Genomic DNA, 16,911 nt, shown 5'->3' on the forward strand with positions numbered 1-16,911 from the left:
CCCCCCCCCCCCGCCGCCGCCGCCGCCGCGCTACTCGCCTCCATCAACCCCCTGGTCACCCTCGACACCACCAAGCGGCCCGTCTCACCCGCTCTATTCCACCTCCCCCCGCGTGTATTCTCCTATTCACTCATATGCGTACCAATGCGACTCGGTTATCTCACGCGGCTTAGGATAAGTCGCTTTGACAGATTCTTGGCTCACCAACCCAGTTTTACTGAATGAAGAATTTTACATCATTTTTTTAATAAGTACATTGAGAGAATTGTGTTTGGTATTTGTGACTATAATTGCATAGTAAAATAATTATGGTTAGGAGCTCTATTTTTTTATAGTTATTACTGTTATACTGTTAGATATCAAAATAGCATTGGTAACTCTATTCCTCTTAAATTAAAAATATTTTTTTTATTTTTAATTTTCTTGTGTGTCAAAATACATTTTACAAATTAATCTATTTTTGTGACTAATTTTAATGTGAACGACGCCCATATTAACGTATGCATCTAATAAATAATCGAATTAATAATAAATAACTTGAGTCTTTATTGCACTTTTTTGAGTTAAATTATTTTTCATTGTTAGTTAAATTAAAAACATGTTGAGTAGGAACAGTAGAAGACTTATAGAAATCATTAAAATGAACATAATAATTTAACATTATAAATTTAACTGTGTATAATAGTAGTAAAATAATAATAATTATTATATTTATAGCTCTATATATCAAAAAGAACATATGATTATCCCTGACAACAATTTACTTACAATGAAAAGAACACTTTGACTGAAATATTTCAAAATTTAGCTAGATACAGATCTGAAAATAATTTTGTTGAATTATTAAAGTAAGTATGTACGACATTTAAGTAAAATCAGCAATGATGTAAAAAAATTTGGATATTTTAGCAATCAGTTTGAACGTCCTACAATTTTTAAATACTTTAGCAAAAGTCTTTCTAAAGTCGCTTTTAAGAATGACTATAATATATTTCCTTTTTATATAAAATTATAAATATTATTTATTATTAGAGCATCTATATAAATGGAGCTCCTAATTATGAATATTTTACCATATAATTATTATAGTCACAAATATCGAACACTTTTTTCTCAATATATGTTTTCAATATATGTTAAAAAGACCATTCGCCAGCCATCGCTAATTTACATATATTGCTTTGAGATTATATTTTGCAAATAGACATGACAAAAACGAAATAAATCTACAAACACTTAATTTTCATAAAAATTTAGATAACTTGAAAAAAATGACGGATGGAAGAAAGCGAATACAAGATGAGTTAAGATACTTTATGCGAATAAAACGAATATACTTGAAGATAGTTCTACCCCAGGCTGACGAAATCACATTTCTCTACCTCGGGAATACACCCCGCAACAGATAGCCGTAAAGACCCTCCTGCGACGGTGAACCGCCATCGGAAGTTCCGTCGTATCGAAGTGGCATGCCCGTGCGGCAAATCGAGCCCCGTGCGAGCGGAATGATGTCGACCGAATATATTAGCCCGGGCCATTAACTCTCCCGGGGGAAAGGAGCAGCTCGAATTCCACCAAAGATATTACACACCGATTATTTATCCGCCTCCGTCGCCGCGAGGCGCGCTTCGACGGCTCGCGCCGATCAATCGCGCTTATAAATCGTGTCCGAATCGAACGCGGCCGGCCGATTCAAGGTCCATCAATTGCCCCACAATCGAGAAATCCCTCACCCCTTTCCCAGATGTTTAATAACCTCCCCCAGCTGGGCCGTTCAGGACGATGCACGTGATAGCGGGATAAGCCTTGGGGTGAGGTACCGCGCGGCTCGGCTAAAGGGTGTCGGGGGTGGTTAGGGGAGTAGGAGAGCGGACTATGCGGGAAGGTGGAGGAAAGGAAAGCGGGTAGGGTTGAGTTGCATATGAGCGATTGCCACACACGGCGTGTAGCGCCGGCCGTGGCGGCGGCATTTACGTTAATTAAATTTCCCCAGTCCGTAGGACCGATCCTCCGGCCCTCCTCACTTTCAGCACCGTTCTCTCTTTCTCGTTCTCTCTCTCTCTCTTCCTCCCTTCCTCGTCGACCATCAGCACCCGGTCCCCTGACCCCACCCCTCCGTCCGTTCTTCCCGCGCGACTGCTGGCTCCAGCATCAATCATTGCACGCTCAGACTCACTAGCCGGACTTCCAGCCACGTCGGAGGATCGAGTCGCGAGAGACTGTTTGAAATTGCGAGAGCGCGTGCACACACATATACACACATACGCACTCCATGCGTTATATCTTTTTTCTCTTTCTCGCTCACCTTTGATCCGCGAGTCTGGGATAATCATGGCCGTTGATCCAACCATCCCGATGCCTTTCGCAGGAGCGTTTATAGCTAGTGAGCGAGTGAGCGCGCCTGCCTGTGACGTGTGTCGCTCAAAAGCTATGATTTCGCGCTAACTAGTGGCCGATACCAATTAAAGGCCGCTGGGGACGGTTTCCTTGCCGCGCGCTCTTAAACGCCGCGTGAGTGATTCCAATTTCGATGAGAGGGAACGCAGCGAGCCGAGGGGAGTCGGATAATCGATCGCGTTACAGGATGAATCCTCTGGGAACTGTCAGAATTTGAACGAAACTATGATCGACCAGCTCGTTTCACGGGTAGGGAAAAGAGACTTCAGTCATTATTTTATCAGTTCCAGTGATTTACGTGCTTTTTCAACCGACGATCGCGAGTCTGGTACTGCGAAAATTCAATTTTGGATGTATTCGCGCACGGCAAAATCCGCTGTCTTTTCCTCATCGGAGGAATATAATCGACTTTGCGGAACAATTCTATAATCCCCTAAACTTAATTAAGGGCGAATGAACCCTAGTCGCGGGGCAGGACTCGAGTTAACTTGGCTATAAACAAGAACAATATCTTCGTCCTTGCGGCACGGCAAACTTCGTTACGCTTTCGGGGATGGGCACGCGCCGGCAAGGCGAGGCGGTATCTCAAGACAGTCGTAAGGAGCGGAAATAAGGTCGTCCCGGAGGATTGCCGGCGGCTGGCCCATGTAATCGCTTGTAAAAATGTAATAAAGGATCAAAGAGCGTCGGTGAGAAGAATATATATTGCGCCCCGCCGACGGATGAACCGTATTATATAAAACGATCTCTTCTCGACCGACATATCTTTACCCATTTTCGTTCTCATCTCTTTTCGTGCAAGTATTAAATGTATTACAGTTGATAAATAAACGTAATTTATATACACTGTAACCGTGCTCACGCAGTGACGGACAAAAATGTCACCTCACAACTCGTAGACCGTTTGTGCTATAATTATAGCTTTTTACATCTGCATAGAGAAAAAAAAAGATTGCAATTATCATAATTTTATTAATTTACGGTCATTTTATTCGGTTCTAGCTATATGTTTTTGATAAAACTATAAACATAATTACTACTACTTACATTATATAGTAGTAATATTAATAATAATAATTATATTTATAGTTCCATCGAAAACGTATATTAGCAATGAAAATAATTATAATTAAATTATGGTAATTACAACTATTTTTTCTCTTGAGATAAAAAGATGTGATAAAAATGGAGTTCTTAACTATAATTATTTAACCAATTATAGTCACGAATGTCAAACACTTTTCTTTCAATATGGCATTAAATATTAAACACTACCTTTTATTTAAAAAATATTTTTATATAAATATAGGTTTTATTTATATAATATTTATTTATATTATTTGGATATTAGTTCAAACTTTTACACGTTGCATATCACCCATATAACAGTCATAGCGCATTCCTGCCGTATAATTTTCTCTCGAATGGTTGTTCGACTGGATGCAATCTCGCGGATTTCGTTTCGGCAGATAGACACACGGAAAGAATTCAGACGATACGCTTGACGAAAGGAAGACGCATACGACGAAGTCTTCGAAGTTCTCAAAGCATCCGCGCTCTTTTACCCGAGAACATTTTCCTGAGTCGGAACGGCAGGGGGGCACGTGGTATGTCTATATGTCCTGCATCCTGTTGGAAAACGGGATCGAACGCACCCTCGAGCGCGAGCCTGTGCCCGAAAGGGCACTCGTCCGCAACCGGAGTATTTCATATTTACCTATCAAAGGTAGACGCTTTGTGCAGTTTATATTAAATCACGGTACAGTTACGGGATGTCAATAAGACGGATCCTTCACCCTTCGCGGCATTTTGCCGTAGCCCTCGCCAATGCTGTACAGGACGTTCCGAGACGGTTGAACCATTTTATATGAGGAACCAATAATTTCTGGATTAAGCAAAAATAAGAAAGGTCGTTTTTCAGGATTTAATCCTGAAAGATATGTAAGAGCAGACAATAGAATTTGCATTTTTATTTAATTTCATACAAGTGCATTTAGCTCTAGTATTTGAGAATTAGCTGATGACAAGATTTTAGTAGCTTCTTGATATTAATGATTGAAACTTTGGAGTGATTGATTTTTCTCGACATTTTTTTAAATACAAATTAATTTTAAACTGGTCGAAAAATCTGTAGACTAAAGATGGTTTGCTAGATTTGGGTCACCCTGTATCTCTGTTCTTGCACTCAGTAAGCACCCATTGATATTAAAATAAAGAAAGACAATACATGCCCCCTGGATATATGATACGTTGTATTTTTTGTAGTATTTTCGAATTGATAAAAAAAATCATATCGCTCCCTTACTTCAAAAGTGACACTTAGAAAACATGATTTTTGAGTTTTATCATGAATGAGTTAAGTAAATATTACCCTAGGAACCATTAAAAATGAACTATTAAGGAGACCTTAACTTTATTTAAAAACCGTTAAAATTAATTCGAAAACGGGTAGTTAAGAAAAAATCATCTCGAAAAAATGGGGTTAAAATAAAAACTCCTTAAAAAGAGTTGTAAAAATGACATATGTTAAAAATATGTTTCGCTAATGTTATTTGATTAGACAATAAATTTCTATCAAGTCGAAAAATAATTTTTTTTTTTGGAAAATTTAATTTTTTTAGCTGTGTGTGTCTCTTTTAAAGTACGAGAAAATAAATAAATCAATGTATGTTCATATATTTATACATCTGATGCTGACTTAAATAATAAAAATGAGATTATAAATGTAGATTATGTTAGGAACGTTCTTTCATCCGACGAGCCTGCCTACTCGTACATCTGGTGTATCTTTTATCCTAATAACCGCTTATATAGGATACCGATATAACCGTACCAGAACGTTGATAGTTATCGTTTCCCGGCTTCTGTTTGTCTCATCGTTCGATGAATTCACGTTCTACAGAAACTCCAACTGCCAATAAACCGGGACTGCTGTGTTTGGGTTTCCATATTTTTACAGGTCGCGCGTCGAAAATTTCACAAGTGCGTCGGAAATGTCGATGTAAATTGTATGTCGTGTGACGACGAGAAAAAAAAACACGTTAACAAGGAAGCGAGGAATCGTCGGTAATTTAATCGCCCGATGATTTACACCGGCGGTACATTTAATACTCTGTTTGTCAGACGTTATTCGGTTCCTCGGTTTATCGGAAAAGTGTATCCTCTTCACCGTTTTTCCATGTTTCTACCCCCTTTGTCTCGTTTGCTTCGTCCTCTCTAGATTCTCTTCCTATTCAGCTCTTATTCTCTTTTTGGCTCTCTTATAACACACAATGAACTACAAAATATAACGGAAATCAACCCGAGCGAAGTCGCTCGGAATTAATGAATGAAATCAAACCCGTCCCGTTTGTTGATTCGTCATTGACGGACGGGCGGCAAATCGCGAGAGAACGATCGGCGGTGCAAGGGGTTCGGGAAGCGAGTGGGGTTCGTTGCAAATTCTGATCGATATGATGCATACACACCCGGATCCCGACTGCGTTATTACCGTCGAGTGCCATTAAGACTTCCAATTAGTCCGACGTTCTCCGAGCGCGCGCGTATGTGCGTGCGTGCGTGCGTGCGTGCGTGCGTGCTGCATACGTGCGTGCGTGTTCCTCGTCCGAAAAAAAACTGCGGGCTGAAACTCTGATGTGGATGGACATGGTTTCATCCGGAGACACTCACGCGAATATAACGAAAAAAAAACAATGCGACGCGCGGTCGATAATATGACCGCTGTAACGTTACGCGCCTCGCACGATTACAAGCACTAGTACACGCAATCCACAAACAAGCGCACTCTCTGCCCGCCGATATCAGTCACCACTTTTTGACTCAATAACACTTACGTAGACTCCGGATATTCTATTTTATCTGCGTTCTAGTTCTACACGGGAAGGATGATTTTGTTGAAGTACCTAAAAATTTAGTCGGATATAGATCTGAAAAAATACACCCATAGAAGAGATTTTCTGGTTTGATGATATTATTCTTCGATCTGTTATGAAATAGAATATATAAGGGACGATCATTTTATTGTTAGCAGAAGAATATTTTACTCTTAAATGGAAAATTTCATGAATCTAGTATAAAATGATCTTGGTCATCGGTTTCGCGCTAAATATTATGACGTCAACATCATTTTTGTATCACATTGGGTAAAGATTTGTTCTAAAGACTATATAAACTTTATATCATTACTTTTAACTTGAGACAACAAATCAATAAATAAGTTACTTTTGATTCAAAACAATAAGTTTTAATATTGTTTTATTTTTATGCTACATAAGATAAAATTAAGTCAAGAATATTTTTTTATTTCGTTATCAAAAATCCTTTCTGACAGGATAATTTTGTTAGATTGTAAAAATAATTATATATGACGCTCAAACTGGTTGCTAAAATGTTAAAACTTTGCATGCTTATCATACTTGAGATTTCTACGTAATTAATTTGATAGTTCAACAACATTATTTTCCTCTTCAGTTAAATTTTTAGATATTTTAGCAAAACCGTGCTTGTGTCGGTTCCCCTCAACGATGTATCGTCAATTTACCATGAACGAATCTCTCTATCCTTTTAATTGCTCTCGTGATAACTGCCGTCTCCCTCGATCTGTATAGGATTTATCGCGTCGTCGCTTCGAATTCGTTCACCACGAGCAATTTTTCCTCGATACGATTAGATAAGGCTCGACGTTGATCGCGTTACGAAGAAACTCATCGATTATGCCTTCCACTCCCGCAGGAATCTATCCGTAGCTTATCTCATTTATTACGCCCCTGTTTCGTCCTCGTTCGACGGTTACTTTACAACCCTCAGATAGGGGCGAGTAACGTCTTTGTTTTCACCGCAACATCCTGCAACCGCGGCGAAACCCTCCCATCGTTCACGAACCGTCTCGGTTCGCGAAACGGAACGACAGGAGTAGGATAGGAATAACGCGAGATAAGAAACATCGAAGCTTCGTCGATTGTCTTCTGTTTTCCCTCTGTGAATCGTAGACTAAAGTCTTTTAATAAGCGAATTAAATCGCGCTAATTTGATATTTAACAAGTTTCTTATTAGGATCATTAAACGGTATTATGTAAGTGGAATATATAATAAGTAGAAAAAATAAAATAACATATTTATTTTGATTTTACTTATTTTGTGATCGTAAAAATATTATTTTGTATTAGAACGGATGATTGGAACAGATACACATTTAATAGATAGTTTTAAAAATTATTTAAATTTTTTTAGTCATTGATATTTTTTTGTTTAATTTAATCTTTTAGAAAATTATAAGTCTATAATAGCTATGTTGAACAGTAATACATTTTTTTTCTGCTAAAAAAATGACAAAAGAATTAAAAAAACGATCTTTATACCAATAGATATTTTAAAATTTGAATACTATTGATAAAACTACAAGTTGAGCAAGAATAGAAAAAATAGAAAACAAGTCTTTGAGAAGAGAGAAAGGGACTTCAGGTCGTTTGAGAAAGGAGATTGGCTTGGAAGAGAGAATACCTAGTTGTTAGCGAGCGCGAGGCACTCGGGGGCTACTAGATAAGGCGTGGGCATAAACGTCCGCAGATAAGGGTAGTTTGCACCCCCGTTGTGGACAGTTAGCCTTAAATGAGTTGGGGGTGAGACATGTAAAGGCCTTTGTTGTGTTGGCTTCGTCTTTCCCGGCTTTCGAAATCAGTTTCGTCGCTAGCTATGATATTTCATCAAACATCGAGAGCTCGGCGATAAGAATCGAACTGTCAGACAAACTATCTTCATATTAAATTGAAGATATCTTCATATTTTATTTAAGGCTCCTGGCTATTCATTGTAGTCATTTTGTAGTCATTCATTGTAATGTTAGACGCGAGAGAAATACATAAAGAAAATTCTTGCAAATTATGTTAAAATGTAAATATTTTTTAACAAAACCACATTTGCAATCGACTGAATGGATTTGTGAAATATATCGAATACTTCTCTTTTAATTATGTTCCGGTAATCAATAAGGCATACATTTGAAAATTAATTGTGTCTAATAAAAAAACCGAAATAAGCTATACGATAGCTATCGAAATGAGGTAAATATAATTTTATTCCGAAATAAAAGGAAAGTTTCCGGTTTACTTCCAATGTAAAAATTATTTTATTGAAAAATATTTCTGTCTAAATGTATCTAGCAAGAATTTTCATTGTGTTTTTACCTTCATGACATCCATCTAAATATCCATGAGTGATTAGGAGTCTTAACGATCACGGTGTTACTAATAAAATATTTTTATTGTACTTTATAGTACTGAAAAACATTTTTAATCTACGTGTTATATATTCATAGATGATGATTCTAATTGCATTTTATGTATAGCTTCTCATTGTACAGTTAATTTTTCCTTTTTCTTACGTGATAATGTTATTCAATCTTTTGAATGTCTGACAATCCGTCTCACGTAAGTCTTCTTCGGCCAAACCGGGGATGTGAATTTGTTTGGATAAGAGGCGCACAGAGAAAGCGCTGCACACACAAATCTGGCGATCCGGCGATCCTTCACAAATGCCGGCCGTACAAAAATTCTGTTTCGCTCCGTTCTAAATTCCGCTTATCTAACGGTGCTTCGACAGTAATGTGCCAACGTATTATGTAGAACCGTGCACTGTCGGGGCCATCCCTTTTGCCGTGGAAGGCCACCGAGCAGCGGTGCCGTTTAGCGTCAGATAGCGGAAACGTATGAGGGACGGGGTGAATTCACCCTTATCTTAAGGGTAGCTACTCAATAGCTAGCCGCGCCGAAATTTCTCTCACATTTCTCGCACCCACGCTATCTATGCTCGCCACACGCATCTCCGTTCTCACAATTATTTCTTGCGCATTTAAATTATTTTGTCGTTTTCTCTTTTATGGCGAATGATCATTACGCGAAATTACAACGGTATGCATTTGTATACGACATGTGCGAAAATGTTAAAAAATTGATAATGTATCAAATAATTTGAAATGCATTGTTATGTATGGTATCTAATTGAAATATTGATAGGTATACTAAAATACGTATATAAAGCTAATATATATTGTTATTATAAAATTAATAAATAAGTGTAATGGGCTTTCCACAATAAGCTACCTAAGTTTTAAGTCTTAAGAAATTGACCAATTACAGTCGAATGTGAGAAGAATAATCAACTACGGTCAATTTCTTACTGCTTAAGACTTAAGCTTAAATAATGGTTTATTGTAGAAAATCTATAATAGATATTTGTATCCTTTTTTTACATTCACTATTGCTTCAAAAGTGACACTTTTTTTTCACATTTACTATATTATCTTGCTTCAAAAGTATAACTAAAAAAATTACGTTCCCCAAAAAGAGGAAAAACTATAGTCGTACTTTTCAGGTGGATAAAAAATTGTTGACTAATCAAATAATATCGGCAAAAAAATATTATATTCTCAACATGATCAAATACCATTTTTGTTTCACCATTTTTAAAATTACTTTTTGAGTTGTGACAGTATTGACAATATTTTATGAAGTTAAGCTAGTTAAGCTTTTTGATAACTAATAAGATAATGTTTATCTAACTTATTCATGATAATAACTCAAAAATCACATTTTTTAAATAAAAAAGCGATATCTCAAAGATTAATTTCGTCTTGTTCTCGCTTAAAGAATTCTATGAATATTCGTCGAAATTAATATGAAAAACAAACGAAGTAACTCGCAGTATTGGGCGCACGCGCATAATTTAATGCACGGCGGTAGAGGAGCCACGAGGTGAGTTCTATGGGACGCTTAGGGTTACTTATACTTCGGTAGGGGTATGTGGGTAATGTGCAGGAGTGCCTCCGGGTAGGTGCTTGCGGTAAATCTAATAACGTTGTAATGCCGTTATACCCCCCTCAAAGTTGGCCCGTAAGTTTCTGCGGAGCCTGTTGGCTCCGACTGCCGTGCCGAGAATTCCTAACGCGTGTACCATTTTAGCTGCCAACGTGCGTATGTACTAGTTAGGATCTACAGACTCGAGAAAAAAAAACAGAAAGTTTGAGACGAAGGAACACAAGCTGTGTGAGTTCATACATCTCGACGCAATTCTCTGGTATTTATCGTGAGAAAACTTTTCGATCTCCGAGCACGAAAATTCTTGTGACTATGCGAATCTTGAGTTTTTGTATTAATAAACCATACTTGATTTATAATTGAATGAATGTGTTAAAGAATCGTCGAAGTCATATATAGTCCATCAAGTTATTGAGCTACATGGAAAAAAAGATTTTGCTGAAGTATAAAAAAATTTAGATAGATACGGATCTGAAAATAATTTTGTTAAATTATCAAAATAATTACGTAGATAATTCAAACATAATGAATAATATTGCAAAAAGTTTTGATATTCTAATAACTAGCTTTATTATTAACGTCCTACATAATTACTTTGGCAATCCATCAAAATTATTTTTAGATCTGTATCTCGTTAATATTTTGGATACTCCAGCAAAATCGTTCTTTCATGTAGATACAGATCTGAAAATAATTTTACTGGACCATCAAACTAATTATGTAGGAAACTCAAGCATGATGTGAAATGCTGCAAAGAGTTTTGATATTCTAGCAAGAGTTTTGATAACTATCTTGAACGTTCTAATTATTTTAATAGTCATAATAATACATAATTATTTTGATAGGTAAACAAAATTATTTTTAGATCTATAGATATATCTAGTTACATTTTCAGATACTTCAATAAAACTATTCTTTCTATATATCATAAATCGATACGATTCGATCGAAATATTGCGGAGGTAGGCAACAGGTAGCTGTTAATGCCGATCTAGCGAACTCTCAGTAAAAATTCGCGCCTTTTTAGGCGATGACGGAACACTCCTTTTCTACCAAAATTTGCCTGACTCACCTTCCGTTTCCCCTGCTTTCCCGCTTCCCACTGTCAGACGCTCTCTCTGTAGATACATGTCACGAACGAAGGTAAGCGCTCGCAGTCACCCGAGGGTGTTCCGCAAACTATGCTCGCGAAAAGTTCAACACAACTTCATAGCATCGGTGTTTCGAGGGCGAATTACGAGGGGTGAGAAGGGACTCGAAGCTCTCGGCGAAGGCATGGCGCGGGGCGAGGGGGACGAGGGAGTAGCTTGGTGGTAAATTTGTTCTAGCGTGAGCTTACATGGGTTACGTTAAGTACATAGGCGTCTGGGGCTGGTTAGCTGTTTCTACTGAAATGGGAGAGGAATATCTCTGCCTGGTGCACGAAACTTGGAGCGACCTGTAGCGCGACGAAGAGCTTGCATATTCCCGTCGCTATGAAATGTCGCCAAATTATGTAATGTAAACGGAGACGACGAGCGCCGATTTTATTGGGATGTGATAGTGTTAGGTTAGGTTCTTTATGAGATATACCTTAAAAAAATAGTCGTTCGTAGTGGCACAAAATTATTTGCGGCGACGTATAAGGTGAGCTTTATAAGTATATATACTGGAGTGATCAATACTAAACTTTAATAAACTTCCTTATAGAATATTTCCCCTCTATAAATAGAAAACTGGCTTGATGGAGAAAAGAAAGGCACTATGAGATATTAAAGAAGCAACAATAATCCGGGTAATTTCTTAAATAATATTTTGTTATTTTTCACTTCCATGTGTGTCAAAATGTAAATCTATTTCTGTGATTATTTCAAATTAAACAACGTCAAAAGTAAATTAACGTATGCATTTTAAGCTCATTTCACAATTGGTTAAATGTAATCGTAAGTGGTTATAGTCGTAAGAATTGATTAATCACAGTAGATTATTTTCTTCATATTCGACAGTGATTGGTCAATTTTTATAATTACTTACAACTATGTTTACGCTATTGTAGAATGAGCTTAACACGTTCCGGTGACCCACACTGGATTTTCCATACAGGTCGTTTGATATTTTGGCTATAAAAAAATATAATTATGAAATAATTTTTGATATTATACGTAGATATATAATGATGATATGTGATGCATTATAAAAATTATTATTAAAGAAAAAAGCCTCTATATGCATATTGGTGCATTAGAGGCTTTCTTCTTTAATAATAATTTTTACATTGTTTTAACCATTACGGAATACATGTTATTGTATAAATATAACAAACACAAATAGAAATATCGCGAGTCATTAGTGACCTACATGGTATAGTAGTCAAGTTATTTAAAATTAGCACGAAATGTGTTAATAAATAATAAACTAAATTTAATTTAAATTTAAAACATTTTCTTGAATTAAATTATTTGATTCCAGTATTTTAGTTAAATTAACGACATATTGGGTAGTGGCGACCTATAAAAATAGTTAAAAATAACTTAAATTGTATATAATTTAACATTACAAATTTAGCAGTATATAAATACTTGTCTTTCCAACATTTTCCTACATTTTAGTAGGAAATGGCAGGAAAACAGCATTAACCAATAAATAAATCCCTGACAAAGAAAACAGTACAATCCTTGTTAGGGTGTCATTGTTTAGGAATTGGGATAAAAGGTATTCTCGATGAAGGACTTCTCGATGATTGACTCTACTATACTATAGAGCTCACTCTGAGTTGGATGTATTGCTCTGTGAAATCGACTTTGATCTGTTGAACCTCGAATCGCATTTTTTCCTCGCCGTATTTTATCACCGCAAGCCCTTCCTCTTTTTACACCTCTCGGTCACACCGACGTACGTAAGCGCACTCACACGAGTGCGGAAGCAACTCGCGTTGATAAAAATCAGTAATTAGCCCGGACCATTATGGCGGCTGTGTGAAAAATTAGCGAGTCGTGGGGTAACTGCCCCTCTGGGCATAATCCTGCATCGGTAACGCCGCGTACCAGCGTGCATCCAACCTGTCTCTGATTTATACGGGTTTGCTATTAATTACATCCACCCATAGCGCACCCTCCTCGTATCGTCTCGTCGGTCTTGTCTTTTTCTCCACGTTTATCTACTTTATCAATCGTTCTTCTTTTTTAATCCTCATACGAGAGCATTTACGTTTATAGCTACTAACATTTATGCCTGTTTATGTTCATTTAAATTAAAAAAAAAAAAAAGAAATCAATGCCAATAAACGAAGCAGACTATATTCGGTCAAGGCGCCTCTTGATACCTAATAATATTTTTATATGACTTTTTCCAATTTCCAGTTCCAATGTCCAGTTAAAGAAACTGGCGCGCCGATTATCAGCCGGTCTTGAAACACAATTCTATAAATTGAAGCTAATTCTACAAATTAAAGTAATATTACAAGTTAAATCGACAAGCCAAAAATGTAATAAATTTTTCTGTAGTGTACCACTTGTATGAAATTTTAACTTGAGACTTATTAAAACATGCAATTTAATTTGGAAATTACGAAAAAAAGTTCTTTCGACATTTTGGTAGATAAATATTATGACATCGTTATATAATCTAAAAAAAAAAAAACAAATTAAATTGACATTTATAAAACGAATAAAGGGAAAAAGTATTTATACGACCATTCAAATATTCCATGAGACATTTTTACCAAATAGATCGTATCAAATCTCAAATGTCGATATTGCAACAAGCACGCCTTTCTCCGGGTCAACTTTCAACTGTCAAATGTTTTTATTTTGTTTTACACGCGCCAAAGAATTCGAGCCATCGCGCCGAGCTGAAAATTCCGTCCCGGATTTTGCGCCGGTCGTTGTTCCGACTGGCTGTTGGCCGGACTCGACGGGCTGCGGCGCAATTAAATTAAATGCTTCGGATTAATTGTTCGAAAGCAGTTAAATTAGTTGCGTTTGTTTCGCCCGATTTTTGCGCAATCTCGCTGCGGAATGCGTGAGATGCACGCATCGGGGGAATTTCGTTACCCGCGGCCCCTCGCGCGTTATATAGCTCGGTGCCCTGCGAAATCACCGCGATGCAAACGTATCAACGCGGAACGATGGCGTGCCCCGAAAAATTCATTTGCAAAAGCCGCATTCGACGCGCCTCCGTTTACACACTGAGCGAGAGGGAATACTGCGCGATCGACGCACAATGCGCGCATTTTGTCAGTACTTGATTAAAAGCTTAAACAGAGTCGACCCAATTATTAATGTAATGCACAGCGGGCAATGCAAATTTCACAATTATAACAACGAATTTGATGTATAACATTGAATTTTAAAGCGTCGTTGACCAGATTTTAGACCGCTAAATGCGAAATTTATATATAAAATCAACATTTCTATATATATATATATATATATATATATATAAAATATAAATATAAATCTTCTCTCTAATTTCATATTTATTTTAAATACCACTTGATATATAGAATGCATTCTTATATTTTATCTCATATTAAATATTACTGAGAGACAAAGGAGAGGAGAATATTGAATGAAAAAGAAAAAGAAAAAAAAACTAGAGTATATAAATGAGACATTCTCGCGTTATTGTTTCCATCTACGATGGCTCGCAATTTTCCTCCGATATCGTGGCGAAGATCCTCCTATTACCACGCATACCGGCAGCCACTGAAGACCACCCCAATGCCCCGTCTCGATGATATTCGACCGGCCAATCCCCGTCGAGGATCGCGCCCGGTATAGCCGCCAAGCTAGCCGAGAGCTGCATCCTAGAGTGCAGCTGCAGCGCCGGCGCGGACTCTTGAGCCGCATTGCTCGGATTCTGGCGAGGATGCGTCTAGGAGCGAGAGGCTGACGAGCTCGCAAGTAACGCGCCGGTAGAGACATGGTCAGACTGGCATCCGGCCGCAAACTCTCAACCTCATCGCAACCATACGCTCGGGCCCTCCCCGAGCTGGTCCTCCTCACCTACGGCTTTCGAGCTAGTCCGCCCACCCACCATAGACAGTCCTCCCCTCGTTCCTGCGAACGGGAGCGTGCAACATGTCGAGACATTCGGGACACGACGGATCGAGGAGAGATATGCATCATTTGGTTACCCGACTGGCCGACTAGCGCGTCTCCGATCGGCGTGCCTACGGATGCATCCTCGATCGGATTGGCCCGGGCGATTGGTATGCGAAAGGGTCCTCCAGTCAAGATTTTCAGCATAACTGCGCCCCGAGCATGCCGCCCGGATTCGGATCCACGAGTCTGCGTTCCGATATGTCCGCTCGTCCGCTCGTCCGCTCGTCCGCGTGCCCGTATGCACTCGTGTGCTTCGTTATCGGAGAACGTTACGTCGCCTGGTAACCGTAATAGCGGAAGAGTAATAGGGGCGCTAATACGAAATACCGTATTGGCGCACTCGTATCGAATATCTCATTCTCCGCTTTTAAGACATTATAGTATATCTGGAGTGTTTGTGAAAATATTTTCATTATTTTCTACTGAAGAAAATATTATTAATAGCTTATAACTCCAATTACAGTCCTAATGTTTGTTAAAGGAAAGATAATTGTTGATGACCAAGAAATTTGTGAATAAACGGTTTAGATTTGGAACATCCTACATCGTCTGTGCTTGTACAGTCTTCTAAAATCTTTGAAATAACACGAGATGTGAAAATTAACTCGCGTAGCATTAAATGAATCTTATGATCTGAATCACATAACTTAACTTTTATTTATTAAATTTTTATGTAACTTTAATAGGATGTTTATGACATCTAATATTTATAATATAGAGTAATCGCAGTTTACGTCAACTACTTTTACAGAAATTTAATATTGGTTTAATAGGTATTGATACAATTCAATAGAACTGAAAAATAGTAATTAATATTATTTATTTTAAGTATTAAAAACACTGTCCTGTGCTTTTAGTGCTTCAAATAATTAATTACTATTTTTCAGTAATAAATAGGTCAGTAGGTATTAACCCTTCATAGATACATCTTTTTTTATCCATTGCAGGCGAAATTTTACTCTCAAATTTTTTGGCATATTCCTCAAACCTTATTAAATAAAGGTTTTAACATTTGAGTTGAGGAACTATTTGGCAATGAAGAACTATTTGCCAGAGATGTTGAAAAGAAATGTTGAATTTTTCTAGGTTTTTTTGAAAGCCCAGAACACTTAAAAAAATTTCAGCTGAACAAAAAAGATCCAGAGTACCTACAAAGTAAATATATGTGTACTTACGAAGGATTGAGTTGACCAGTATTCGCTTTTCGTAAAGGTATAATCTTTAAGTACATTTCGACGAAGTATTCTTTCGATCCTCAGTTATGTCTTACCGATTTTTCGAAGGGGTAACTATCTTTTCTTTCTTTTGTAAGAGCTCTAATATATTGATACACGATACATCGGTCATTCGTCCGGTAGCGCGCATTCCCGACACCGAAATTGCATACCTCCGTATACGTGTACATACGGGCTGGAAACAAACGAATAGGGTTGTTCGGGCGCCGTAAAGGGTCCGGTGGGACGAGGCGCGCGCGAGGAGACGGGCGAGGGCGGGCGGGGCTGGAGATTCGCGCGGGGGTTGTAGGGAGCAAAACGGTGGTGGATGGTGGTGCCGGTGACTCGGTCGCGCGAGAGAGCGAGGGGTTTGGGAAACGTAATCGCTCTGGCCCCGCGCGCCTC

General features: G+C 37.9%; 1 protein-coding gene and 1 long non-coding RNA gene across 3 annotated transcripts in view; one reads left to right on the top strand and one right to left on the bottom strand.

Moving 5' to 3' along the window:
• The window catches only part of LOC108768767 (LIM domain only protein 3), a 120,369-nt gene that overhangs the window by 101,137 nt on the left and 2,321 nt on the right, over positions 1-16,911 (bottom strand). The gene's annotated exons all lie outside the window — the stretch shown is intronic.
• Positions 10,916-16,911, top strand: part of LOC108768768 (uncharacterized) — a 20,483-nt gene continuing 14,487 nt past the window's right edge. The window contains exons 1-2 of the long non-coding RNA XR_001940505.1: positions 10,916-10,928; positions 16,195-16,197. This is a non-coding gene — a long non-coding RNA (uncharacterized LOC108768768). The remainder of the gene's footprint in view (positions 10,929-16,194; positions 16,198-16,911) is intronic.

Source organism: Trachymyrmex cornetzi, unplaced genomic scaffold (genome assembly GCF_001594075.2).
Source record: "Trachymyrmex cornetzi isolate Tcor2-1 unplaced genomic scaffold, Tcor1.1 scaffold83, whole genome shotgun sequence".
Classification (NCBI taxonomy): domain Eukaryota; kingdom Metazoa; phylum Arthropoda; class Insecta; order Hymenoptera; family Formicidae; genus Trachymyrmex; species Trachymyrmex cornetzi.